This window comes from Triticum aestivum, chromosome 5B (assembly GCF_018294505.1).
Source record: "Triticum aestivum cultivar Chinese Spring chromosome 5B, IWGSC CS RefSeq v2.1, whole genome shotgun sequence".
NCBI lineage: Eukaryota > Viridiplantae > Streptophyta > Magnoliopsida > Poales > Poaceae > Triticum > Triticum aestivum.
The window spans coordinates 58,790,257-58,817,210 of record NC_057807.1 but is presented as its reverse complement, the minus strand read 5'-3'; the positions used below and the strand labels follow the sequence as shown (position 1 = coordinate 58,817,210).

General features: G+C 43.6%; 1 pseudogene; it reads left to right on the top strand.

The window, feature by feature from the left end:
• The first annotated feature begins 5,873 nt into the window (after positions 1-5,873).
• LOC123114631 (uncharacterized) overlaps positions 5,874-26,954 on the top strand; it is a 56,193-nt pseudogene continuing 35,112 nt past the window's right edge.

The following is a 26,954-nucleotide window of genomic DNA, read 5'->3' as shown; positions in this document are numbered from 1 at the left end:
CAGGGACTCGATCCCCTTCCTCTCTGATCCCCAATTTGTAATCCGAATGCTCGAACTCCGCCATGATTGATGAGTAAAGAGAGTATTCTTGACAATCTGGTATCAGAGCCCTTCGATCCATCAGCCCTTCCGACTCACCACCGTCACACGCGACTCGCCGACCGGCTGCGGGCGGCGGCGATGGAGCGCATCCCGCCGGAGACGAAGGCCATCTACGACCTCCTTCGTGCCGATTTCGACAAGGTCAGCCGCGAGCGCGACGACACCACCGTGAAGGCCATCGCGCAGCTCGACACCAAGCTCGACCTCCTCTCCGGGCGCCTCGACGAGGTCAAGGTCTCGATCGGAGTCGACATCGACGAACTGTGGCAGGAGTTCGACAAGCCTGCACCAGCTGCGGATCCGCATGGCGCACCAGCAGCTCCTTCTCGAGCGTCAGGCCACAATTCCTCCGGTTCTGAAGCGTTCTGCTCTGAAGCTGAAAATCGGGGCCCTGTTCATCGGGCGTATGTTCCGCCTCTCATCAGAGGTACGCATCTCGAGCCAGCGCTGCAGCGCGTTCCGTTTGCATCCTTGGATTTGAGACAGAATTCTGCTGATGTATATGGTGTTGGTCCTCGGATTGAGATGCCCCGTTTCGGCAGATCCAACCCGAAACTCTGGCAGGCCCGTTGCAAGGATTATTTCAAGTTTTGGGGCACACCGCAGAATCAGTGGATTTCCCTGGCCACTTCGCTGTTCGAAGCATCTGCTGCTAGGTGGTTGGAATCAGTTCGCCGACGAGCTCCTCACGCCACCTGGGATGAGTTCTGCAAATTGCTCCAAAACAGGTTCGGCCGCAACTTGCATCAGACTGTTCTAAGGAAATTTTTTAACATCTCTCAGACTGGAACTGTGAAGGATTATGTTGAATGATTCTCTGAGCTATCTGATCAGTTATCTGCCTACGAGAGTTCTCCCAACACTGTGCATTATGTTACCCGTTTTATGGAAGGACTGAAGCCTGCTGTCAGGTTGGCTGTTGGCATTCAGCAGCCAGCAGATTTGGACACAGCCTATCAGTTAGCTATCTTACATGAGGAATTGGGAATAAGCTCAGTAGGGCCGTCCATGGCTGGCGCCAACCGAAGGGCTTCTGCGTTGCCATTACCACCCCCTCCACAGCCCTCAGCGTCTAATACAGTTGTTGTTCGTGTGGTTGATGATAAGAAGGCAGCAGAAAGTTTCAGAAAACCTGTTTCTGATGATAAGTGGGGTGCTCTGCGTGCTTATAGAAGATCAAAGGGGTTATGCTTTGTGTGTGGAGAGCGCTGGGGTAAGGATCACATTCGTAAACAAGAAGTCCAGTTGCATGTTGTGCAAGAGATGCTGGATTTTGTGCAGCATCTTCCACCGGACTTGGCCAACTATATTGAAACAGATATAGTTTCTGAAGCCAATGCTATGTCACTTTCTGCTGTGGCTCTGGGTGATACTTCTGCAACCCCTGCTCTGACAATGAAGATGAAAATTCAGTTGCAAGGCCGTACCTTAACATTTCTGGTCAATTCAGGTAGTTCTCATACATTTTTGAACTGTGCAGTAGCTGAGTTGCTGTCAGGAGTATCAGACAGGCCTGTTTCCATGGTCAGAATTGCCAATGGCAAGTTAGTTCCTTGTTCCAAACAACTTCTGCAGGGCAAGTGGACTTGTGGTGGCCATAAATTTGTCAGTAACTTCAGGATTTTTCCCTTGGGTTCATATGATGGAATTCTGGGCATTGATTGGCTAGCTGCACACAGCCCTATGCAGGTGGATTGGTCTGCTCATTGGCTTGCTTTCCATCATGATGGTGCTTTCATAACCTTGCTAGGAGAAAATGCTGCTCAGCCTGTTTGTACATTATTCAGTCTCTATGCTCTCACATCTGCAACAGATTCTGCTCTGTCTGAAATACCACCTGAAGTGCAATTGTTGTTGGATAAGTTTGCTTCTGTGTTTGAAGCTCCCTCTGGCCTACCTCCTAGAAGGCAGTATGACCACACTATCCCACTAGTTCCAGGTGCTGCCCCAGTGTCCCTTCGGCCTTACAAAATTGCTCCTGCTCTAAAAAGTGAGATGGAAAGGCAGGTGCAAGAGATGCTGGACAGTGGCATCATCAGGCATAGTAACAACCCATTCTCATCCCCTATGATCATGGTAGAAAGAAGGATGCAACATGGAGACCAGTGGTTGACTATAGACACTTAAGCAATATTATTGTTAAAGGCAAGTACCCTATACCTGTTATAGATGAATTACTAGATGAGCTGGCCGGATCTCATTGGTTTTCTAAGTTGGACCTTAGAGCTGGATTTCACCAAATCAGAATGGCACCTGGGGAAGAATATAAAACTGCTTTCCAAACACACATGGGCCACTATGAATTCTTGGTCATGTCTTTTGGTCTCACTGGTGGCCCCAACACATTTCAGTTTGCTATGAATAGTGACCTGAAACCAGTCATGAGGTGCCATCAGGGCAAGAAATTTGTTCTTGTTTTCTTTGATGATATATTGGTCTTTAGTATCACATATTCTCAGCACTTGCAGCATTTGGAAGAGGTGTTGCAGGTCATACAGAAACAACAGTGGCAAGTTAAGTTGTCTAAATGCACCTTTGCTCAGCAGCAGGTTGAGTATTTAGGGCATGTCATTAGTGGGCAAGGGGTAGCTACAGACCCCACTAAAATTGAAACTATACAAAACTGGCCTGTTCCTGTTACTGTCAAGGAAGTCAGAGGATTCCTTGGTCTGGCTGGATATTACAGGAAGTTCATCAGGCTTTTTGGTGTGATCAGCAGGCCCCTCACTAATCTTCTCAAGAAGGGGGTGTTCTTCCACTGGACAGATATTGAGCAACAGTCCTTTGAGGCTCTCAAACAAGCTCTGGTTTCAGCACCTGTGCTGGCCCTCCCAGACTTTTCAAAACAATTTGTGATTGAAACAGATGCATGTGATGTAGGAATTGGAGCAGTCCTTATGCAAGATGGGCATCCACTGGCATACGTTAGCAAGGCCTTGGGCCCTAGAAACCAGACATTCTCGGTATATGAAAAGGAGTACTTGGCCATCTTGCTCGCTATTGACCATTGGCGTCAATACTTACAGTTGTCTGAGTTTGTCATCAGAACTAATCAGCACAGCCTGTCTAGCCTTTTTGAACAAAGATTGCACACGGTATGGCAGCGAAAAGCACTCACCAAGCTGTTGGGGCTCAGTTACAGTATCTGTTACAAGAAGGGCGCTGAAAATGGTGCAGCTGACTGACTGTCACGCAGGCCGCACTCTGCATCTGAAACACTTCCTGAAGTTTTGGTTGTGTCATCGGTTCAGCCAGTTTGGCTCACAGAAATATTGGACAGTTACTTAGATGATCCTTTCTGTGTTGGATTGCTGCAACGACTAGCTACTGATGCTGAAGCTGACAAGAAGTTTTCCTTAAAAGCAGGACTACTTCGTGTGGATAAAAGCATCTGGATTGGCAATGTACCTTCCTTGCATCAAAAATTCGTCAGTGCTTTCCATGATAGCCCGGTAGGCGGCCATTCTGGTTTTCCGGTCACATACAAACGGGTTCATCAACTTTTCCGGTGGGCTGGTATGCGAGGGTTCATCAAACGGTTTGTGCGTCAGTGCCTAACTTGTTAACAAGCTAAGCCAGAGTGCACTCCCTACCCTGGGCTTCTCCAGCCGCTGCCTGTCCCCAACATGCCGTGGGAAATGGTCACCATGGACTTCGTGGAAGGATTACCTACTTCTGGAAGATATAATTGTCTTATGGTGATCATTGACAAGCTGTCAAAATATGGACACTTTGTTCCGCTGCACCACCCTTTTACTGCCCAGACCATTGCTGAGGCCTTCCTGAATTCAGTTTATAAACTACATGGGATGTCGTTGTCTATTGTGTCCGATCGTGATCGTATCTTTACCAGTCTCTTTTGGAAGGAACTCTTCACCAAGTCTGGAGTCATGCTGCGAATGAGTTCTGCGCGCCATCCTCAGTCTGACGGCCAAACAGAGCGCATGAATCAGCAGGTTGAGTGTTTCCTTCGTTGCTTCGTCAGTGCTCATCCATCTCGTTGGGCTCAGTGGATACCGTTGTGTGAATTTTGGTATAACACTAATTGGCACTCAGCTACTGGCTCCACTCCGTTTGAAATCATTTACGGGCACCCTCCACGCCATTTTGGGCTGACGGCTGATGATGCAGTCCAGCCTGAAGACCTTCAGTAGTGGTTGACGCAGTGCCAGGTCGTCATCGACTCAGTCCGTCAGCACCTGTTGCGTGCTCAACAGCGCATGAAGGTTCAAGCCGACAAACACCGCACTGAACGCACCTTTGTTGTTGGTGACTCTGTCTTTCTGAAGCTACAGCCTTACCTTCAGTCGTCAGTCGCTCCTCGGGCCAATCACAAGCTAGCTTTTAAGTACTATGGCCCTTTCAAGATCATTTCCCGGGTGGGAGAAGTCGCCTACCAGTTGGATTTGCCTGTTACCAGTCGTGTGCACCCAGTGTTTCACGTTTCACTGCTGAAGCGTGTGTTGGCGCCGGACTGTCAGGTTCATTCTCAACTGCCGCCTCCTGATGCACATTTGCAAGTCCCTGAACAGGTGTTGCAGTAGCGGATGGTCCGTCGCGGCAATGATTCGGTCGTCCAAGTATTGATCCGATGGAATGATTCTACCGAAGACATGGCCACCTGGGAGGACAAAGAAACACTCAAGCAGTTGTTTCCTCGTGCGCCGGCTTGGGGACAAGCTGTTTCTAAAGGGGGAGGAATTGTCAGCGATCAAGCACCTCCAGGCGAACCGGCGACGCGGGAAGCAGCAGCTCAAGCTCCAGCCAGGCCTCGTCGCAAGCCTCAGCGGCCCGCTAGGCTTGCTGGGCCTGAATGGGCCTAACTCTCTGTAACGACTACATGTGCGTGTGTGTGTGAGTGGGTGGGGGCAGGCGGGCAGAACGGCTAGAAGCCGGGACACGGCACGAGCATGAGGCTCAGGGACTCGATCCCCTTCCTCTCCGATCCCCAATTTGTAATCTGAATGCTCGAACTCCGCCATGATTGATGAGTAAAGAGAGTAGTGTTGACAAGGTCCTCTACCCAAGGTGAGTCTGCCCAAACCTACCTTGTCTGATTATTTCAAGGCGGGAGCATGGAAGTTGGTTCAGAGAAAGAAGAAGAAGAAGCTAGCCGCGGCGGCGGCGGTGCCGGCGCCGGCGGCAAATTGGCTGAGATCCGTGCAACACAGATCCAGCGTTTGAATTTCCTGTTGGGCTCTGGTGGGCCTTATGTGGATGCTATGGCTGGGGGCCAGTTTGCTGATGGGTGTGAGGCCCAGAAATTGCCGGTACAGAGTGGCCGAGGTTAGCTGGGTATGAGGCCCAGGCTAAACCGGACGCCACATCTGTCGCGAACACCGGCCCGTGCATGCGTTCGATCGATCGTCGATCACACTGCTCGTTATCGCCGCTCCCTAGGGTTCTTCATCGTGCGGCACCTAGCTTCGCTGCGTGCGGTCCCGAGTGAGAAACGTGAATTCCTCCCCTAGCAGTCATGGCTCGACGGGGTGGGGCTGCTCCGCCAGGTCTGAAACCGCCGGTGGCCGCCGGGACTGTGTCGGCTGGCCGTGGTGGTGGCGTTCAGCTGGTTTTGAAGCCTCTTGTGGCCGCGGGATCTGTATAGGCTGCTGCGGGTCGTGGAGGTGATCCTCTAGGGCCTAGGCCGACGGCGTCTGGGCTGGTCGTTCTGGCGCCCGCGCTTGCCGTTGCGGGCCACGTCAACATGCAGGGGCCGAGGCCGCCACCGCTCGGAGCTGCCGTGGCGGCACCCCGCAAACAGGCGCAGGTGCATGGGCAGCAGCCGCGGGCTGCACCGCCGCCACACTTCGTTGAAAGGCCGCCGCAAAAACGGGCAGGGCCGATGCAGGCGCACGCACCTCCGCCTCAACCTGTGCATGCGGGCGATGGAGGCGCGGGACATGCTCGTCTACCGGTTAACCGCGGGGGTAATGGACCACCTCCGGGACAATGGGGTGACGATGACTATGATGCTTATGGTGATGGTCAACATCGTGGCTCGTCGTCGGCGGGCGGTGGGCGTGGCTATGCTTGGCAGAGTGATGGTACTACAGGATGACCTTTTTGTGCCCCCCAGGAGGTTTCGTTAAAGGGGCATCTGGCCCAGATCACTGGTAGAGAGGTGGATACCGAGGTCATCGTGGGGGTTGTGGTGGTAGGAACCGCTACCGCCAACCTCCACCGCCTATCATGGTGGATCCAACGACATCTTCAGAGGTGCCCGCTTCCGGACAGGCGCCGGAGTTGCCCGGTCAGGTTGTCGATGCGGTGACGGCGCTGGCTAATGTTGTGGTGCCGGTGCCCATGACTGAGACCTTGGTGAGGGTGCTGTCAGTGCCGCCGACAAGACAGATGCACATAGAGCTTCAAAGTGGGCTCGTAAAAAGGAGAAGATGATGTGTTATCGAGGTGGTGAGAGGGGGCACTTTATAGCTGAATGTGTGACTGAGTTATGTGATACTTGTCTAAAGCCAGCGCATGACACGGGGGAGTGTCCGATACTATGTGATCAGATGCCGAGTATTACCATTTATGGAGTTTATTGTGCCGAGTTGATGTTTTTTGAGTCTCCTAGTGCGAGGGAGATCCCAGAGGAGCCCCAGAGCACCACCACGGGGATTGTCAAAGTCACAAAAATTGATGTGTCTAAGGCTCAGATTATGCGGAGGCTCAGTGAGTTAGCTCCAGGTAATTTTCAGTGGGAGCTTATTCGACTACGGCCAATATGTATAAGGTTGATTTCCCTACAACAGAGGACTTCGAGCGTCTTCTAAGTTTTGGGTTGTGCAGAGTACCTGGCACTGAGTGCATCCTCGAGTTCCATGAGTCGAAGAGGGTTGAGCCACAGGGCAAGCCTCTCACTCAGGTCTGGTTATGTTTCTCGGGGGCTCCCTCGAAGCCGCTTTCGGATGCTCGGGTTGCTGCTAGCTTGGGGATACTGGTCGGGAAGACCGAGAGGGTGGACATGGCCTTTACCCGAGCCAACGGGGTGGCCCGACTGTTGGGGAACGCAGTAGTTTCAAAAAAATTCCTACGCACACGCAAGATCTATCATGGTGATGCATAGCAATGAGAGGGGAGAGTGTAGTCCATGTACCCTCGTAGACCATAAGCGGAAGCGTTATGACAACACGGTTGTTGTAGTCGTACATCTTCACGAATAGATCGATCCTAGCACCGAAAGTACGACACCTCCATGATCTGCACATGTTCGGCTCGGTGTGTCCAATGAACTCTCGATCCAACTGAGTGTCGAGGGAGAGCTTCGTCAGCACGACGGCGTGATGACGGTGATGATGAAGTTACCGACGCAGGGCTTCGCCTAAGAACTACAACAACATGACCGAGGTGGAATCTGTGGAGGGGGGCACCGCGCACGGCTAAGACAACTGTCAACTTGTGTGTCTATGGGGTGCCCTGCTACGTCTTGAGCTTGCGTTGGTTTTCCTCGAAGAGGAGAGGGTGATGCAGCAAAGTGTAGCGTAAGTATTTCCCTCAGTTTTGAGAACCAAGGTATCAATCCAGTAGGAGGCTCCTCAAAAATCCCACGCACCTACACAAACAAACTGAGAACTCGCAACCAACGCAATAAAGAGGTTGTCAATCCCTTCACGGCCACTTGCGAAAGTGAGATCTAATAAAGATAGTATGATAAGATAAATATATTTTTGGTATTTTATAATATAGATGCAAAAGGTAAAGATGCAAATAAAGGTAGAATGAAATCAAATATGATAAGAGATAGACCCGGGGGCCATAGGTTTCACTAGAGGCTTCTCTCAAGATAGCATAAGTATTACGGCGGGTGAACAAATTAGTGTCGAGCAATTGATAGAAAAGCGCATAGTTATGAGATTATCTAGGCATGATCATGTATATAGGCATCACGTCCATAACAAGTAGACCGACCCCTGCCTGCATCTACTACTATTACTCCACACATCGACCGACTCCTGCCTGCATCTAGAGTATTAAGTTCATAAGAACGGAGTAACGCATTAAGCAAGATGACATGATGTAGAGGGATAAACACATGCAATATGATATAAACCCCATCTTGTTATCCTCGATGGCAACAATACAATACGTGTCTTGCAACCCTTTCTGTCACTGGGTAAGAACACCGCAAGATTGAACCCAAAGCTAAGCACTTCTCCCATGGCAAGAAAGATCAATCTAGTAGGCCAAACCAAACTGATAATTCGAAGAGACTTGCAAAGATAACTCAATCATACATAAAAGAATTCAGAGAAGATTCAAATATTATCATAGATAAACTTGATCATAAACCCACAATTCATCGGATCTCGACAAACACACCGCAAAAAGAGTTTACATCGAATAGATCTCCACAAGAGAGGGGGAGAACATTGTATTGAGATCCAAAAAGAGAGAAGAAGCCATCTAGCTAATAACTATGGACCCGTAGGTCTGTGGTAAACTACTCACAACTCATCGGGGGGCAAGGATGTTGATGTAGAAGCCCTCCATGGTCGATTCCCCCTCCGGCAGAGTGCCTGGCGAAGGCTCCAAGATGAGATCTCGCGGATACAGAAGGTTACAGCAGTGGAAATTGTGTTTCTGGTGCTCCTGGATGTTTTCGGGGTACGTAGGTATATATAGGAGGAAGAAGTACGTCGGTGGCCGCCCGAGGGGCCCACGAGACAGGGGGGCATGCCCTACAGGGGGGGGGCCTCCTATCTCGTGGGCTCATCGGTAGCTTCTTGGCTTGCACTCCAAGCTCTCCGGATCACGTTCGTTCCAAAAATCACGCTCCCGAAGGTTTCATTCCGTTTGGACTCCGTTTGATATTCCTTTTCTTCGAAATACTGAAATAGGCAAAAAAACAGCAATATGGGTTGGGCCTCCGGTTAGTAGGTTAGTCCCAAAAATGATATAAATCTGTAAAATAAAGCCCATAAACATCCAAAAGGGGTAATATAATAGCATGGAACAATCAAAATTTATAGATACGTTGGAGATGTATCAAGCATCCCCAAGCTTAATTCCTGCTCGTCCTCGAGTAGGTAAATGATAAAAAGAGAATTTTTGATGTGGAATGCTACCTAGCATAATTCATAATGTAATTTTCTTTATTGTGGCATGAATGTTCAGATCCAAATGATTCAAAATAAAAGTTCATATTAATAAAAGAAATAGTAACACTTCAAGCATACTAATCAAAGTAATCATGTCTTCTCAAAATAACATGGCAAAAGAAAGTTCATCCCTACGAAATCATACAGTCTGGCTATGCTCTATCTTCATCACACAAAATATTTAATCATGCACAACCCCGATGACAAGCCAAGCAATTGTTTCATACTTCAATAATCTCAAACTTTTTCAACTTTCACGCAATACATGAGAGCGAGCCATGAACATAGCACTATATGTGGAATAGAATGGTGGTTGTGGAGAAAACAAAAAAAGGAGAAGATAGTCTCACATCAACTAGGCGTATCAATGGGCTATGGAGATGCCCATTAATAGATATCAATGTGAGTGAGTAGGGATTGCCATGCAACGGATGCACTAGAGCTATAAATATATGAAAGCTCAATAAAAGAAACTAAGTGGGGTGCATTCAACTTGCTTGCTCACGAAGACCTAGGGCACTTTGAGGAAGCCCATCATTGGAATATACAAGCCAAGTTCTATAATGAAAAATTCCCACTAGTATATGAAAGTGACAACATATGAGACTCTCTATCATGAAGATCGTGGTGCTATTTTGAAGCACAAGTGTGGAAAAGGAGATAGTAGCATTGTCCCTTCTCTGTTTTTCTCTCCTTTTATTTTTTTCTTTCTTTTCCCCTTTTTTCTTTGGCCTATCTTTTTTTTCTTTTTGGACTTTCTCTCTTTTTTCTTCTTTTTTTTCTTTTCTTTTTTTTTCTTTTTGTAAAGTCCGAAGTCTCATCCCGACTTGTGGGGGAATCATAGTCTTCATCATCCTTTCCTCACTAGGACAATGCTCTTATAATGAAGATCATCACACTTTTATGGATTTACAACTCGAAGCTAGAACAAGATATGACTCTATATGAATGCTTCCGGCGGTGTACCGGGATATGCAATGAATCAAGAGCGACATGTATGAAAATTATGAAAGTGGCCTTGCCACAAATACAATGTCAACTACATGATCATGCAAAAAGCAATATGACAAAAGTAATGTGTGTCATATGAACGGAATGGTGGAAAGTTTCATGGCAATATATCTCGAAATGGCTATGGAAATGCCATAATAGGTAGGTATGGTGGCTGTTTTGAGGAAGGTAAATGGTGGGTGTATGGTACCGGCGAAAATTGCACGATACAAGAGAGGCTAGCAATGGTGGAAGGGTGAAAGAGTGCGTATAATCCATGGACTCAACATTAATCAAAAGAACTCTTATACTTGTTGCAAAAATTTAGAGGTCATCAAAAACCAAAGTACTACGCGCATGCTCCTAGGGGGATGGATTGGTAGGACAAGACCATCGCTCGTCCCCGACCGCCACTCATAAGGAAGACAATAATAAATAAAATTGTGCTCCAACTTCATCACAAAGCGGTTCACCATACGTGCATGCTACGGGAATCACAAGCTTCAACTCAAGCATTCTTTAAATTCATAATCACCCAACTAGCATGACTTTAATATCACTACCTCCATATCTCAAAAAAATTATCAAGCATCAAATTAATCATAGCATCCAATTCACTTTCTATGATAGTTTTTATTATACCCAACTTGGATGCTCATCATTCTAGGACTAACTTTATGATCATAGCAAATACCATGCTGTTCTAAAAGACTCTCAAAATTATATAAGTGAAGCATGAGAGACTAGCAATTTCTTCAAAATTAATAAACCACCGTGCTCTAAAAGATATAAGTGAAGCACTAGAGCAAAAACTATCAAGCTCAAAAGATACAAGTGAAGCACATAGAGTATTCTAGAAAATTCTAATCAAATAGGCTTCTCCCAAAAGGTGTGTACAGCAAGGATGATTGTGGTAAACTAAAAAGCGAAGACTAATATAATACATGATGCTCCAAGCAAAACACATATCATGTGGCGAATAAAAATATAGCTCCAAGTAAAGTTACCAATGAACGAAGACGAAAGAGGGGATGCCTTCCCGGGGCATCCCCAAACTTAGGCTTTTGGCTATCCTTGAATATCATAGGGTGCCATGGGCATCCCCAAGCTTAGGCTCTTGCCACTACTTATTCCATAGTCCATAAAAGCTTTACCCCAAACTTGAAAACTTCACAACACAAAACTCAACAGGAAACCTTATAGGCTCCGTTAGTGAAAGAAAACAAAACCACCACATAAGTTACTGCAATAAACTCATTCTTTATTTATTTTGGTGTTAAACCTACTGTATTCCAACTTCTTTATGGTTCATATACTGAATTACTAGCCATAGATGCATTGAAATAAGCAAACAACACACGAAAAACAGAATCTATCAAAAACAGAACAGTCTGTAGAAATCTGTAACTAACGCAAACTTATGGAACTCTAAAAATCCTACCAAAATAGGAAGTCCTGGAAAATTTGTTTATTGAACAGAAGCAAAAAAGAATCAACGCAAAATCACGTTCCTATGATTTAACAAAATTATATTCGTGTGTGCAAAGTTTCTGTTTTTCAGCAGAATCAAATCAACTATCATCGTAGGTTATCCTATAGGTTCTACTTGGCACAAACACTAATTAATAGATAAAAACACATCTAAACAGAAGGTAGATGCAAGATTTATTACTAAACAGGAGAAAAAACAAAAAACACAAAGAAAATTGGGTTGCCTCCACCCTAGCGCTATCGTTTAACGCCCCTAGCTAGGCATAAAAAGCAAAGATAGATCTAATGAGTGGCATCTTTGGCACTAAATTCATAAGTAGAACGCATGATAGATTCATAAGGTAATTTGACTTTCTTTCTTGGAAAGTGCTACATGCCTTTCTTTAAGGGAAATTGGAATCTAATGTTCCCTTCCTTCATATCAATAATCGCACCAATGGTTCTAAGGAAAGGTCTACCAAGAATAATAGGGCAAGAAAGATTGCAATCTATATCTAGAACGATAAAATCTATGGGCACCAAACTTCTATTTGCAACAATAAGAACATCATTGATCCTTCCCATAGGCTTTTTAATGGTGGAATCCGCAAGGTGCAAATTTAAAGAGCAATCATCAAGATCATAGAAACCTAGAATATCACATAAAGTTTTCGGAATCGAGAAAACACTAGCACCCAAATCACACAAAGAAAAACACTCATAATATTTAATTCTAATCTTTATAGTAGGTTCCCACTCATCATTAAGTTTTCTAGGTATAGAAACTTCCAAATTAAGTTTTTCATCATAAGATTGCATCAAGGCATCAACAATATGTTTGGTAAAAGCTTTATTTTGACTATAAGCATGAGGAGAATTAACAACGGATTGCAACAAGGAAATACAACCTTTTAAAGAGCAATTATCATAATCAAATTCCTTCAAATCCGAGAGAGTAGGTTCAATATTATTAGAAGTTGAAGATTCTCCAATCTCACTTTTACCAAATTTAGCATCAAGATCTAAAGACTCCGAATTTTTGGGACGCCTTCTAGGCAAAGTTGATTCATCATCACTCCCATAATCATCAAAATTCATATTGCAAAACATAGATCTAATCAGAGACACATCAATAACTTTAAGATCCTCATCATTATTTTCATGTAGACTAGAAGAACACACTTTTATAAAGCTTTCTTTTTTAGCACACAATCTAGCGGTTCTTTCCTTGCACTCGTCAATGGAAATTCTCATTACTTTAAGAGACTCATTGATATCATGCTTAGGAGGAGAAGATCTAATTTTAAGAGAATCAACATCAAGCGAAAGTCTATCAACGTTTCTAGCCAAATCATCAACTTTGAGCAATTTTTCTTCAAGCAAAGCATTAAAATTCTTTTGAGAAATCATAAATTCTTTCACACTATTCTCAAAATCAGAGGGCATCTTATTAAAATTACCATAAGAATTATTGTAGGAATTTCCATAATTATTAGAGGGATTACTAGGGAACGGTCTAGCATTAAAATTTCCTCTATAAGCGTTGTTTCCAAAACTATTCCTACCAACAAAATTCACATCCATAGATTCATTATTATTCTCAATCAAGCAAGACAAAGGCATATCATTGGGATCAAGAGGAGTATTTTTAGTAGCAAACATCTTCATAAGTTCATCCATCTTTCCACTCAAAACATCAATTCCTTCTATAGCATGCACTTTTTTACTAGAAGATCTTTCGGTGTGCCATTGAGAATAATTAGCCATAATATTATCAAGCAATTTTGTAGCATCTCCTAACATGATTTCCATAAAGGTGCCTCCCGCGGCTGAATCTAAGAGATTTCTATAAGAAAAGTTCAAACCGGCATAAAACTTTTGTATGATCATCCATAAATTGAAATCATGAGTAGGGCAATTGCGAAGCATCAATTTCATTCTTTCCCAAGATTGGGCAACATGCTCATGATCAAGTTGTTTAAAATTCATAATATCGTTCCTAAGAGTGATGATCTTAGCGGGAGGAAAATACTTAGAGATAAAAGCATCTTTGCACTTGTTCCAAGAATCAATACTATTTTTAGGCAAAGACGAAAACCAAACTTTAGCACGATCTCTAAGTGAAAACGGAAATATCTTAAATTTGACAATATTGTTATCCGTATCTTTCTTATTTTGCATATCACACAAATCAACAAAATTGTTTAGATGAGTAGCGGCATCTTCACTAGGAAGGCCGGCAAATTGATCTTTCATAACAAGATTCAGCAAAGCGGTATTGATTTCACAAGACTCAACATCATTAAGAGGAGCAATCAAAGTACTAAGGAAATCATTATTATTGTTATTCGAGAAGTCACACAATTTGGTATTATCTGCGCCATGGCAACAAGTAATCCAATACACAAGCAAACAAAAAAACGGCAAGCGAAAGAGAGGAGAAGATTGGGAAAGAGAGGGCGAATAGAACGGCAAGGGTGAAGTGGGGGAGAGGAAAATGAGAGGCAAATGGCAAATAATGTAAATGCGAGGGAGATGGGTTTGTGATGGGTACTTGGTATGTCTTGACTTGAGCGAAGACCTCCCCGGCAACGGTGCCAGAAATCCTTCTTGCTACGTCTTGAGCTTGCATTGGTTTTCCTCGAAGAGGAGAGGGTGATGCAGCAAAGTGTAGCGTAAGTATTTCCCTCAGTTTGAGAACCAAGGTATCAATCTAGTAGGAGGCTCCTCAAAAGTCCCACGCACCTACACAAACAAACTGAGAACTCGCAACCAACGCAATAAAGGGGTTGTCAATCCCTTCACGGCCACTTGCGAAAGTGAGATCTAATAAAGATAGTATGATAAGATAAATATATTTTTGGTATTTTATAATATAGATGCAAAAAGTAAAGATGCAAATAAAGGTAGATTGAAAGCAAATATGATAATAGATAGACCCGGGGGCCATAGGTTTCACTAGAGGCTTCTCTCAAGATAGCATAAGTATTACGGTGGGTGAACAAATTACAGTCGAGCAATTGATAGAAAAGCGCATAGTTATGAGATTATCTAGGCATGATCATGTATATAGGCATCACGTCCATAACAAGTAGACCGACTCCTGCCTGCATCTACTACTATTACTCCACACATCGACCGACTCCTACCTGCATCTAGAGTATTAAGTTCATAAGAATAGAGTAACGCATTAAGCAAGATGACATGATGTAGAGGGATAAACACATGCAATATGATATAAACCTCGTCTTGTTATCCTCGATGGCAACAATACAATATGTGTCTTGCAACCTTTCTGTCACTGAGAACACCGCAAGATTGAACCCAAAGCTAAGCACTTCTCCCATGGCAAGAAACACCAATCTAGTAGGCCAAACCAAACTGATAATTCGAAGAGACTCGCAAAGATAACTCAATCATACATAAAAGAATTCAGAGAAGATTCAAATATTATTCATAGATAAACTTGATCATAAACCCACAATTCATCGGATCTCAACAAACACACCGCAAAAAGAGTTTACATCGAATAGATCTCCACAAGAGAGGGGGAGAACATTGTATTGAGATCCAAAAAGAGAGAAGAAGCCATCTAGCTAATAATTATGGACCCGTAGGTCTGTGGTAAACTACTCACAACTCATCGGAGGGGCAGGGATGTTGATGTAGAGTCCCTCCATGGTTGATTCCCCCTCCGACAGAGTGCCGGCAAAGGCTCCAAGATGGGATCTCGCGGATAGAGAAGGTTACGGCAGTGGAAATTGTGTTTCGTGGTTCCCCTGGATGTTTTCGGGGTACGTAGGTATATATAGGAGGAAGAAGTACGTCGGTGGCCGCCCGAGGGGCCCACGAGACAGGGGGCGCGCCCTACAGGGGGGGGCGCGGCCCCCTATCTCATGGGGCCCTCGGAAGCTTCTTGACTTGCACTCCAAGCTCTCCGGATCACATTTGTTCCAAAAATCACGCTCCTGAAGGTTTCATTCCGTTTGGACTCCGTTTGATATTCCTTTTCTTCGAAATATTGAAATAGGCAAAAAAAAACAGCAATATGGGTTGGGCCTCCGGTTAGTAGGTTAGTCCCAAAAATGATATAAATGTGTAAAATAAAGCCCATAAACATCCAAAAGAGGTAATATAATAGCATGGAACAATCAAAAATTATAGATACGTTGGAGACGTATCATGCCCCCTCCCCCGTATATAAAGGATTGGAGGAGGGGGGGTCGGCCCTCTATTTTGCACCCTGGGAGGAGTCCAACTGCCACCGGGAGTAGGATTCCCCACTTTCCCTAGTTGGAGTAGGAGAGAAGGAAGGAGGAGAGAGGGAGAAGGAAAGGGGGCGCCCCCCCCCCCTCCCTAGTACAATTCGGACCCAAGGGGGAGGGGGGCACGCGGCCTGCCCTGGCCACCCCTCTCACTCTCCACTAAAGCCCATTAGGGCCCATATACTCCCCGGGGGGTTCTGTTAACCCACTGGTACTCCGGTAAATGCCCGAACTCACCCGGAACCATTCCGATGTCCAAACATAGTCATCCAATATATCGATCTTTATGTCTCTACCATTTCGAGACTCTTAGTCATGTCTGTGATCATATCCGGGACTTTGAACAACCTTCGGTACATCAAAACACATAAACTCATAATACTGATCTCACTGAATGTTAAGTGTGCGGACCCTACGGGTACTATGAAGACATGACCGAGACTCATCTCCGGTCAATAACCAATAGCGGAACTTGGATGCTCATATTGGTTCCTACATATTCTACGAAGATATTTATCAGTCAAACCGCACAACAACATACGTAGTTCCCTTTGTCATCGGTATGTTACTTGCCCAAGATTCGATCGTCGGTATCTCAATACCTAGTTCAATCTCGTTACCGACAAGTCTCTTTACTCGTTTTGTAATGCATCATCCTGCAACTAACTCATTAGTCACAATGCTTGCAAGGCTTATAGTGATGTGCATTACCGAGAGGGCCCAGAGATACCTCTCTGATACTTGGAGTGACAAATCATAATCTCGATCTATGCCAACTCAACAAACACCATCGAAGACATCTGTAGAGCATCTTTATAATCACCCAGTTACGTTGTGACGTTTGATAGCACACTAAGGGCGGGTTATTTTGCTAGCTTTTTTGGGCTTCCAGAATAAGCTGCCCCCTACCCAGCTTATTCTAGAAGCCCAACCAAAATTTTCTTTTTAGAAGCCTACTAGTCAAGTCTCAACTACTAGGCTTCTAAAAAAATAAATTTGGTTAGGCTTCTAGAATAAGTTAGGTAGGGGGCATCTTTTTGCAGCTTATTCTAGAAGCCACCAAAAGAACTGGCCCTAAGTGTTCCTCCGGTATTCGGGAGTTGCATAATCTAATAGTCATAGAAACATGTATAAGTTATGAAGAAAGCAATAGCAACAAACTAAACGATCATCGTGCTAAGCTAATGGATGGGTCAAGCCAATCACATCATTCTCTAATGATGTGATCCCGTTTATCAAATGACAACTCTTGGTCCATGGCTAGGAAACTTAACCATCTTTGATTAACGAGCAAGTAAAGTAGAGGCATACTAGTGACACTCTGTTTGTCTATGTATTCACACATGTACTAAGTTTCCGGTTAATACAATTCTAACATGAATAATAAACATTTATCATGATATAAGGAAATATAAATAACAACTTTATTATTGCCTCTAGGGCATATTTCCTTCAGTCTCCCACTTGCACTAGAGTCAATAATCTAGATTAATTGTAATAATTCTAACACCCATGGAGTCTTGGTGCTGATCATGTTTTGCTTGTGAGAGAGGCTTAGCCAACGGGTCCGCAACATTCAGATCCGTATGTATCTTGCAAATCTCTATGTCTCCTTCCTTGACTTGATCGCGGATGAAATTGAAGCGTCTCTTGATGTGCTTGGTTCTCTTGTGAAATCTGGATTCCTTTGCCAAGGCAATTGCACCAGTATTATCACAAAAGATTTTCATTGGACCCGATGCACTAGGTATGACACCTAGATCGGATATGAACTCCTTCATCCAGACTCCTTCATTTGTTGCTTCCGAAGCAGCTATGTACTCCGCTTCACATGTAGTTCCCACCATGACGCTCTGCTTTGAACTGCACCAACAGACAGCTCCACCATTCAATAAAAATACATATCCGGATTGTGACTTAGAGTCATTCGGATCAGTGTCAAAGCTTGCATCGACGTAACCGTTTACGACGAGCTCTTTGTGACCTCCATAAATGAGAAACATATCCTTAGTCCTTTTCAGGTATTTCAGGATATTCTTGACCGTTGTCCAGTGATCCACTCCTGGATTACTTGGTACATCCCTGCTAAACTAATAGCAAGGCACACATCAGGTCTGGTACACAGCATTGCATACATGATAGAACCTATGGCTGAAGCATAGGGAATGACTTTCATTTTCTCTCTATCTTCTATAGTGGTCGGGCATTGAGTCTGACTCAACTTCACACCTTGTAACACAGGCAAGAACCCTTTCTTTCTTGATCCATTTTGAACTTCTTCAAAACTTTGTCAAGGTATGTGCTTTGTGAAAGTCCAATTAAGCGTCTTGATCTATTTCTATGGATCTTGATGCCTAATATATAAGCAACTTCACTGAGGTCTTTCATTGAAAAATTCTTATTTATGATATTCAGAAATTCAGTATCATTTCCGATCAACAATATGTCATCCACATATAATATCAGAAATTCTATAGAGCTCCCACTCACTTTCTTGTAAATACAGGCTTCTCCAAAAGTCTGTATAAATCCATATGATTTGATCACACTATCAAAGCGTATATTCCAACTCCGAGAGGCTTGTACCAGTCCATAAATGGATCGCTAGAGCTTGCACACTTTGTTAGCACCTTTTGGATCGACAAAACCATATGGTTGCATCATGTACAACTCTTCTTTAAGATATCCATTAAGGAATGCAGTTTTGACATCCATTTGCCAAATTTCATAATCATAAAATGCGGCAATGGCTAACGTCATTCGGACGGCCTTAAGCATCGCTACGGGTGAGAAGGTCTCATCGTAGTCAACTCCTTGAACTTGTCGAAAACCTTTCGCAACAAGTCGAGCTTTGTAGACAGTAACATTACCATCGGTGTCAGTCTTCTTCTTGAAGATCCATTTATTCTCTATGGCTTGCTGATAATCGGGCAAGTCAACCAAAGACCATACTTTGTTCTCATACATGGATCCCATCTCAGATTTCATGGCCTCAAGCCATTTTGCGGAATCTGGGCTCATCATCGCTTCCTCATAGTTTGTAGGTTTGTCATGGTCAAGTAACATGACTTCCAGAACAGGATTACCGTACCACTCTGGTGCAGATCTTACTCTGGTTGACCTACGAGGTTCGGTAGTAACTTGATCAGAAGTTTCATGATCATCATCATTAGCTTCCTCACTTACTGGTGTAGGAATCACTGGAACTGATTTCTGTGATGAACTACTTTCCAATAAGGGAGTAGGTATTGTTACCTCATCAAGTTCTACCTTCCTCCCACTCACTTCTTTCGAGAGAAACTCCTTCTCTAGAAAGGATCCATTCTTAGCAACGAATATCTTGCCTTCTGATTTGTGATAGAAGGTGTACCCAACAGTCTCCTTTGGGTATCCTATGAAGACACATTACTCCGATTTGGGTTTGAGCTTATCAGGTTGAAGCTTTTTCACATAAGCATCGCAGCCCCAAACTTTAAGAAACGACAACTTATGTTTCTTGCCAAACCATAGTTCATAAGGCGTCGTCTCAACAGATTTATATGGTGCCCTATTTAACATGAATGCAACTGTCTCTAAAGCATAACCCCAAAACGATAGCGGTAAATCAGTGAGAGACATCATAGATCGCACCATATCTAGTAAAGTACGATTACGACGTTCAGACACACCATTATGTTGTGGTGTTCTAGGTGGCGTGAGTTGCGAAACTATTCCGCATTGTTTCAAATGAATACCAAACTCGTAACTCAAATATTCTCCTCCACGATCAGATCGTAGAAACTTTATTTTCTTGTTATGATGATTTTCCACATCACTCTGAAATTCTTTGAACTTTTCAAATGTTTCAGACTTATGTTTCATCAAGTAGATATACCCATATCTGCTCAAATAATCTGTGAAGGTAAGAAAATAACGATACCTGTCATGAGCATCAACACTCATCGGACCGCATACATCAGTATGTATTATTTCCAACAAGTCTGTTGCTCGCTCCATTGCTCCGGAGAACGGAGTCTTAGTCATCTTGCCCATGAGGCATGGTTCGCAAGCATCAAGTGATTCATAATCAAGTCATTCCAGAAGCCCATCAACATGGAGTTTCTTCATGCGCTTTACACCAATATGACCTAAACGGCAGTGCCACAAATAAGTTGCACTATCATTGTTAAACTTATATCTTTTGGCTTCAATACTATGAACATGTGTATCACTACTATCAGGATTTAGTAAAAATAGACCACTCATCAAGGGTGCATGACCATAAAAGATATTGCTCATATAAATAGAACAACGGTTATTCTCTGATTTAAATGAATAACCGTCTCGCATCAAACAAGATCCAGATGTAATGTTCATGCTCAACGCTGGCACCAAATAACAATTATTTAGGTCTAAAACTAATCCTGAAGGTAGACGTAGAGGTAGCGCGCCGACGGTGATCACATCGACTTTGGAACCATTTCCCACGCGCATCATCACCTCGTCCTTAGCCAATCTTCGCTTAATCCGCAGCCCCTGTTTCGAGTTGCAAATATTAGCAACAGAACCAGTATCAAATACCTAGGCACTACTGCGAGCATTAGTAAGGTACACATCAATAACATGGATATCAAATATACCTTTCACTTTGCCATCCTTCTTCTCCGACAAATACTTGGGGCAGTTCCGCTTCCAGTGACCAGTCTCTTTGAAGTAGAAGCACTCAGTCTCAGGCTTAGGTCCAGACTTGGGCTTCTTCACTTGAGCAGCAACTTGCTTGTTGTTCTTCTTGAAGTTCCCCTTCTTCCCTTTACCCTTTTTCTTGAAACTGGTGGTCTTGTTGACCGTCAACACTTGATGCTCCTTCTTGATTTCTACCTCCGCAGCCTTTAGCATTGCGAAGAGCTCGGGAATTGTCTTATCCATCCCTTGCATATTATAGTTCATCATGAAGCTCTTGTAGCTTGGTGGCAGTGATTGAAGAACTCTGTCAATGACACTATCATCAGGAAGATTAACTCCAATGTGAAGGTAAAAGAAGCGGAAGATGAAAATATGAATATGAAAGAGAAAAGGAAGCAAAATAAAAAAGAAGGTGATAAGAAAAAAGAGGAGAGTCATAAGACCTCTAAGAAGATGGCTAAGTACAAGGACGAGAAAGAGAAGAAAATGAGAGCTAATGAGAATAAATAAATTAAGGAGGAGGGGGTCGGAGGGAAAGGGAGGAAAATGAGAAGAAGATGAAGGCACATAAAGAAAGAGAGGACGCGAATGAGAATGAGAAAGAAGAGAAGGAGCGGCGAGAAAATAAGAAATATATTGAGGAGCAACAAAAGGAGATAGATGAGCAGAAGGGAAGGAAGGAGAGTGATAAAGGGGAGGAAAGAGATGAGAAGGACTAGAATGACAATATTTTCTGCCCTCAATTCTAAAGGACGATTTATCCATGGAACAAGTGGTTGGTTTTCTTGATTCATAAAAAAATTAAAGTGACTAACTCATGTTTGGTGGTCCATTTTTATCTACCATATTTGCATGATTGTTGTCAAGATTCTCTTTTCCATTGAGGTCCACTTTAGGAATGGTGCTTACTAATTTGACAAAGTTAAGATTGTACATAGTCTTTTTCATCACAATTTTTGTTCGAGTAGTTATTGATATGTTTCAAAGATGGACTATACTGTGTTTCCTGACTTTAAAAATGAGTAAAAGAGAGATAACATATACACACATATATGAGTATGTTATATCCTAATATAATCTGCTTCATCAAAGTTGATATTATTCGTATTTACTGTTTTGTAGATTGTAAAGAAAAGACACACATGTAATATTTCCCCCAAAATATAATGCATGTTTGGACAGGGGATTGCACCCAACCCTGGCATTAGTTCAGATTGATTATTTACACCACTAGCTATCACCCAACTCTTGAAATCAATCTCCAAGACTACTATCGATCATGTCACTAATAAAGGGCTAGAATTGATCACCTTTGACGGGTGTCGGGCCCATCACTAATCTGTTGAGCTCGACATGTGTGTGTGTGTATATATACAAATATTCTTAGACATTGATTAAATGATAACATATGTTGTAGCCAATTCCACTGGACTTCCACAAATACTTGGAAGAGTATACCAGAGTGGTTTCCCTGAGAGTTCCAAGCGGGAACAAATGGCAAGTAGAGCTGGATAAAATGTCCGGGGAGCTAATCTTTGTGCGTGGATGGAAGGAGTTTCTCTCAGACCATCGCGTCGTGTATGACTGCCTGCTGGTATTCTATTATGATGGGCAGTCATAGTTCTTAGTGAAAGTGTTCTTGCCATCATTCTACGAGGACCCGTACGCGTTGCTCGACCATCCACAACACATGGATGCTGCCATGGCCATTGAGGATGAGAAAGGGCACACGTGCACCAATGCAGATGGTGCCCCACAAAATGATGATGATGATGAAGAAGAACCAACCTCTCAAGAATATGAAGGGGGCGATGACATGAGCATCGATGCAGATGACACTGTTTCGCAAGAGGAAGTGGAAAATACATTCTTAGAAAGTCCAGATAAGAAGGAAGAAAGTGAATGGCGCATGTCCTGCAACGACGCAGTGGAACCATCGCAGCAACATGAGGAGGATCGGTCCAAGATCAACCGTGCCCCTGTCACTAGGTAAGACGATGGTTTTGTGGTCAAGAAGAGGGCTAGGTCCAGGAAGGCTGATGATATCATAGTAGAACTGGACCGATCAAACAAGCCAAGGTTGCGGAGAGGAAAAGGCCTGAAGCTCCACCTTGTGATTTGGCTTCTGAGAGAGAAGCATCAAGCGTCAGTTTAGCAGGTAATTAAGAAGAATCCTCCCATCGATCGATCTATTTCAAAGTGGTAGTACTTTTTACATATGTACTGATATGATATGGCTTGATGTTGTAAAATGATTTCTTTGCACTTGGTAATGAGCTAACATGTGTCTGTGTGCACATTGAACTGTAAGCATAATCGGAGCATCGTCCACCCAAGAAGTCCAAGGCTGATGGGGCAAAGTCTCCATCTGGAGAATGATACGTCCCAAATGTATCTACTTTTCCAAACACTTTTGCTCTTGTTTTGGACTCTAATTTGCATGATTTGAATGAAACTAACCCGGACTCACGCTGTTTTCAGCAGAATTGTCATGGTATTATTTTTGTGCAGAAATAAAGTTCTCGGATTGAGCTAAAATTTATGGAGAATATTTCCAGAATATACTGGAGGGCACCACCCAGGAGCCACAAGCTCAGGGGGCGCGCCCACCCCCCAGGGTGCGCCTGGTGAGCTTGTGGGCCCCTGGGGCGTCCGGCAATCCTAATTCCAACTCCATAAGTATCGTCTTGCGGAGAAAATCAGAGAGAAGGAATCATCGTGTTTTACGATATGAATCCGCCGCCACCTCCTGTTCTTCATCGGGAGGGCTGATCTGGAGTCCGTTTGGGGCTTCGGAGGGTGGAAATCATCGTTGTCATTATCATCAACCCTTCTCCATCAACAATTCTATGATGCTCACCACCAGGAGTGAGTAATTCCTTCATAGGCTTGCTGGAAGGTGATGGAGTTGGATGAGATTTGTCACGTAATCGAGTCAATTTGTTAGGGCTTGATCCCTAGTATCCACTATGTTCTGAGATTGATGTTGCTATGACTTTGCTATGCTTAATGCTTGTCACTAGGACCCGAGTGCCATGATTTCAGATCTGAACCCTCTATGTTTCATGAATATATTTGATTTCTTGTCCTATCTTGCAAGTTGTATGCACCTATTATGTGTTATGATTCGCATACCCCAAGGTGAAAAAATTGGGATTCTTTCCGGTGATTACTATAGTATGAGGAGTTCATGTATTCACTATGTGTTAATGCTTTGTTTCGGTTCTCTATTAAAAGGGGGCCTTAATATCCCTTAGATTTCCTTATGGACCCCGCTGCCACTAGGAGGGTAGGACAAAACATGTCATGCAAGTTCTTATTATAAGCACATATGACTATATACTGAATACATGCCTACATTACATTGATGAATTGGAGCTATTGTGTATTGCTCTAGGTTGTGATTTTATATGATGAATACAATCCAACAAAATTATCCATCGTTGATCCAATGCCTATGCTTTTCTCATATTGGTCTTTGCTAAGTTACTTCCGTTGCTGCTACTATTACAATCACTACAAACTACTAGTGTTACTGCTATTGTTCCTATCACTATTGTTATTGTGCTACTAAACACTTTGCTACAGAAGTAAAATTTCTAGGTGTGGTGGAATTGACAAATCAACTGCTAAGGCTCATAAATATTCTTTGGCTCTCCTTCTACCGATCAATAAATTTGGATGAAATACTACCCTCGAAGACTGTCGCGATCCCCTATACTTGTGGGTTATCAGGACTCGGCTTCAAAGGGAGGACCACCAAGTGTCACTTTGAAAGGTAATTAATTAAGATTAACCCTCCGATCCATTGATTTCAAACTAACTATTCTGATGGCTTGATGTTGTAAAATGATTTATATGCTCTTCTTCGATCGGAATGTATATGCTCATTTTCATCGGAATTTATATGCTCTTGTTATCAAGCTAACATGTACCTGCTTGCACATCGAATGGAAGCAGAACTAGAGCCTCGTCCACCCAAGAAGTCTAAGGCTGAGGGGGAAAAGTCTACTGCTTCAGCTTCTAAAGGAGCATAATCAAGTAATAGTTTTGCAGGTAAGTAAGACGGAGCCTCCAATCGAGAATCGATTTCAAATAAGTAGTGATGTTTTACATATATATTTGTTTGAGATGGCTTAAATGTCGTGTCAGTTTTGACTCTGCTAGTATATTTTACATTGTAAAATGATTCATATATATGCTCTTGTCATCGAGCTAACTTGCGCACATATATGTAGTTCCTACAGGTATATTTGCACCAGAATCCATGTGTATGGACTTAACCACGTTGCACAAATCTTTTGGTAACAAGCATGCATCATAGAGTCAATTCCCGATGTTCAACAGGAGCAATGGTGAGACCCAACATGGCACAGGTAAATATTCTTTCTTCCCTCCTGTAAGGGTGTGCTTCTATCACACTATACCACTGATTAGTGAATATAACAAAATTTGAACAGAACTATCTTCATAATTTGCATCTTGTTTTATACTTAGTTGTCATCAAGGTTCAGAGAAGGCCGGAATTAAAGTTGCAGAGACGTCGAGTAACCCAAAGGGACAAGGAAGATGCCATGAACAGGGCACGGAGGTTCCAATCCAAGAGGCCCTTCGTGATCAAGGAAATGAAGCAAACCGATGTCTATGCCTCGTACTTCATGGTAATTAATCAAATTCTTCTCTGCATACACATATTCTAAAACTGCATTGCTCGCTTACTGGTCGACTTGGGACACCGTAGATCATCCTAGACATGTTCGTGAAAAGTTTCCTCCCAAAGGATAGCAGGAAGATGACGCTATGGGACCCACAGCGAAGCCGTGGAAGGTGTTGTACGAGTACACTGGCAGCGAGTGTCCCCACGCGGCATTCAACGTCGGCTGGGGTGCGTTCGCCATGGAGAACAACATGGATAAGTGGGACGTGTGCGTGTTCGAGCTCCTGGACCATGACTACAACATCAAGCTGCACGTCTATAGGGCCGTGCTGGAGATCACTGATACGTCCATTTTGCATCATGTTTTTATGTTGATATGTATTGCATTATGGACTATTATTACACTTTATGATGCAATTCTCATGCCTCTTCTCTCTTATTATGCAAGATTTCATGAAGAGGGAGAATATCGACAGCTGGAATTCTGGATCGGAAAGGAGCAAATCTAAGATCCCTATTTTGCACAACTCCAAATGTCCTGAAACTTTACAAAGAATTATTTTGGAATATATTAAAAAAATATTGGGTGAAGAAATACCAGGAGGGGACCCACCAAGTGGCCATAAGCCTGGGGGGCTGAGCTTGTGGGCCCCCTGGCCAGCCTCCGGTGCCCATCTTCTGCTATATGAAGGGTTTTGAGCTAGAAAAAATAGAGATAAGACTTTTGGAATGAAGCGCCACCGTCTTGAGGTGGAACCTAGGCAGAAGCAATCTAGGTCTCCGGCGGAGCGATTCCATCGGGGAAACTTCCCTCCGGGAGGGGGAAATCGAAGCCATCGTCATCACCAATCTTCACCAACATGTTCAAACCCTAGTTCATCTCATCTCATCTCAAACCCTAGTTCATCTCTTGTATTCAATCTTTGTCTCAAAACCTCAGATTGGTACATGTGGGTTGCTAGTAGGTTGATTACTCCTTGTAGTTGATGCTAGTTGGTTTAATTGGTGGGAGATCATATGTTTAGATCCTTAATGATATTCAATACCCCTCTGATCATGAACATGAACATGCTTTGTGGTTAGTTACTTTTGTTCCCAAGGACAAGGGAGAAGTCTTGTTATAAGTAATCATGTGAATTTGGTATTCGTTTGATATTTTGATGAGTTGTATGTCGTCTTTCCTCTAGTGGTGTTATGTGAACGTCGACTACATGACACTTCACCATGATTTGGGCCTAGGGGAAGGCATTGGGAAGTAGCAAGTAGATGATGGGTTGCTAGAGTGACAGAAGCTTAAACCCTAGTTTATGTGTTGCTTCGTAAGGGGCTGATTTGGATCCACATGTTTAATGTTATGGTTAGATTTATCTTAATTCTTCTTTCGTATTTGCGGATGCTTGCGAGAGGGGTTAATCATAAGTGGGAGGCTTGTTGAAGTAAGGACACCAAACAAGCACCGGTCCACCCACATACCAAATTATCAAAGTAGCGAACGTGAATCATATGAGCATGATGAAAACTAACTTGATGATAATTCTCATATGTCCTCGGGAGCGCTTTTCTTTATATAAGAGTTCGTCTAGGCTTGTCCTTTGCTATAAAAAGGATTGGGCCACCCTGCTCCACCTTTCTTACACTTGTTACTTGTTACTCGTTACGAATTACCTTGCTACCAAACTATCTATTACCGAAAATTTCAATGCTTGCAGA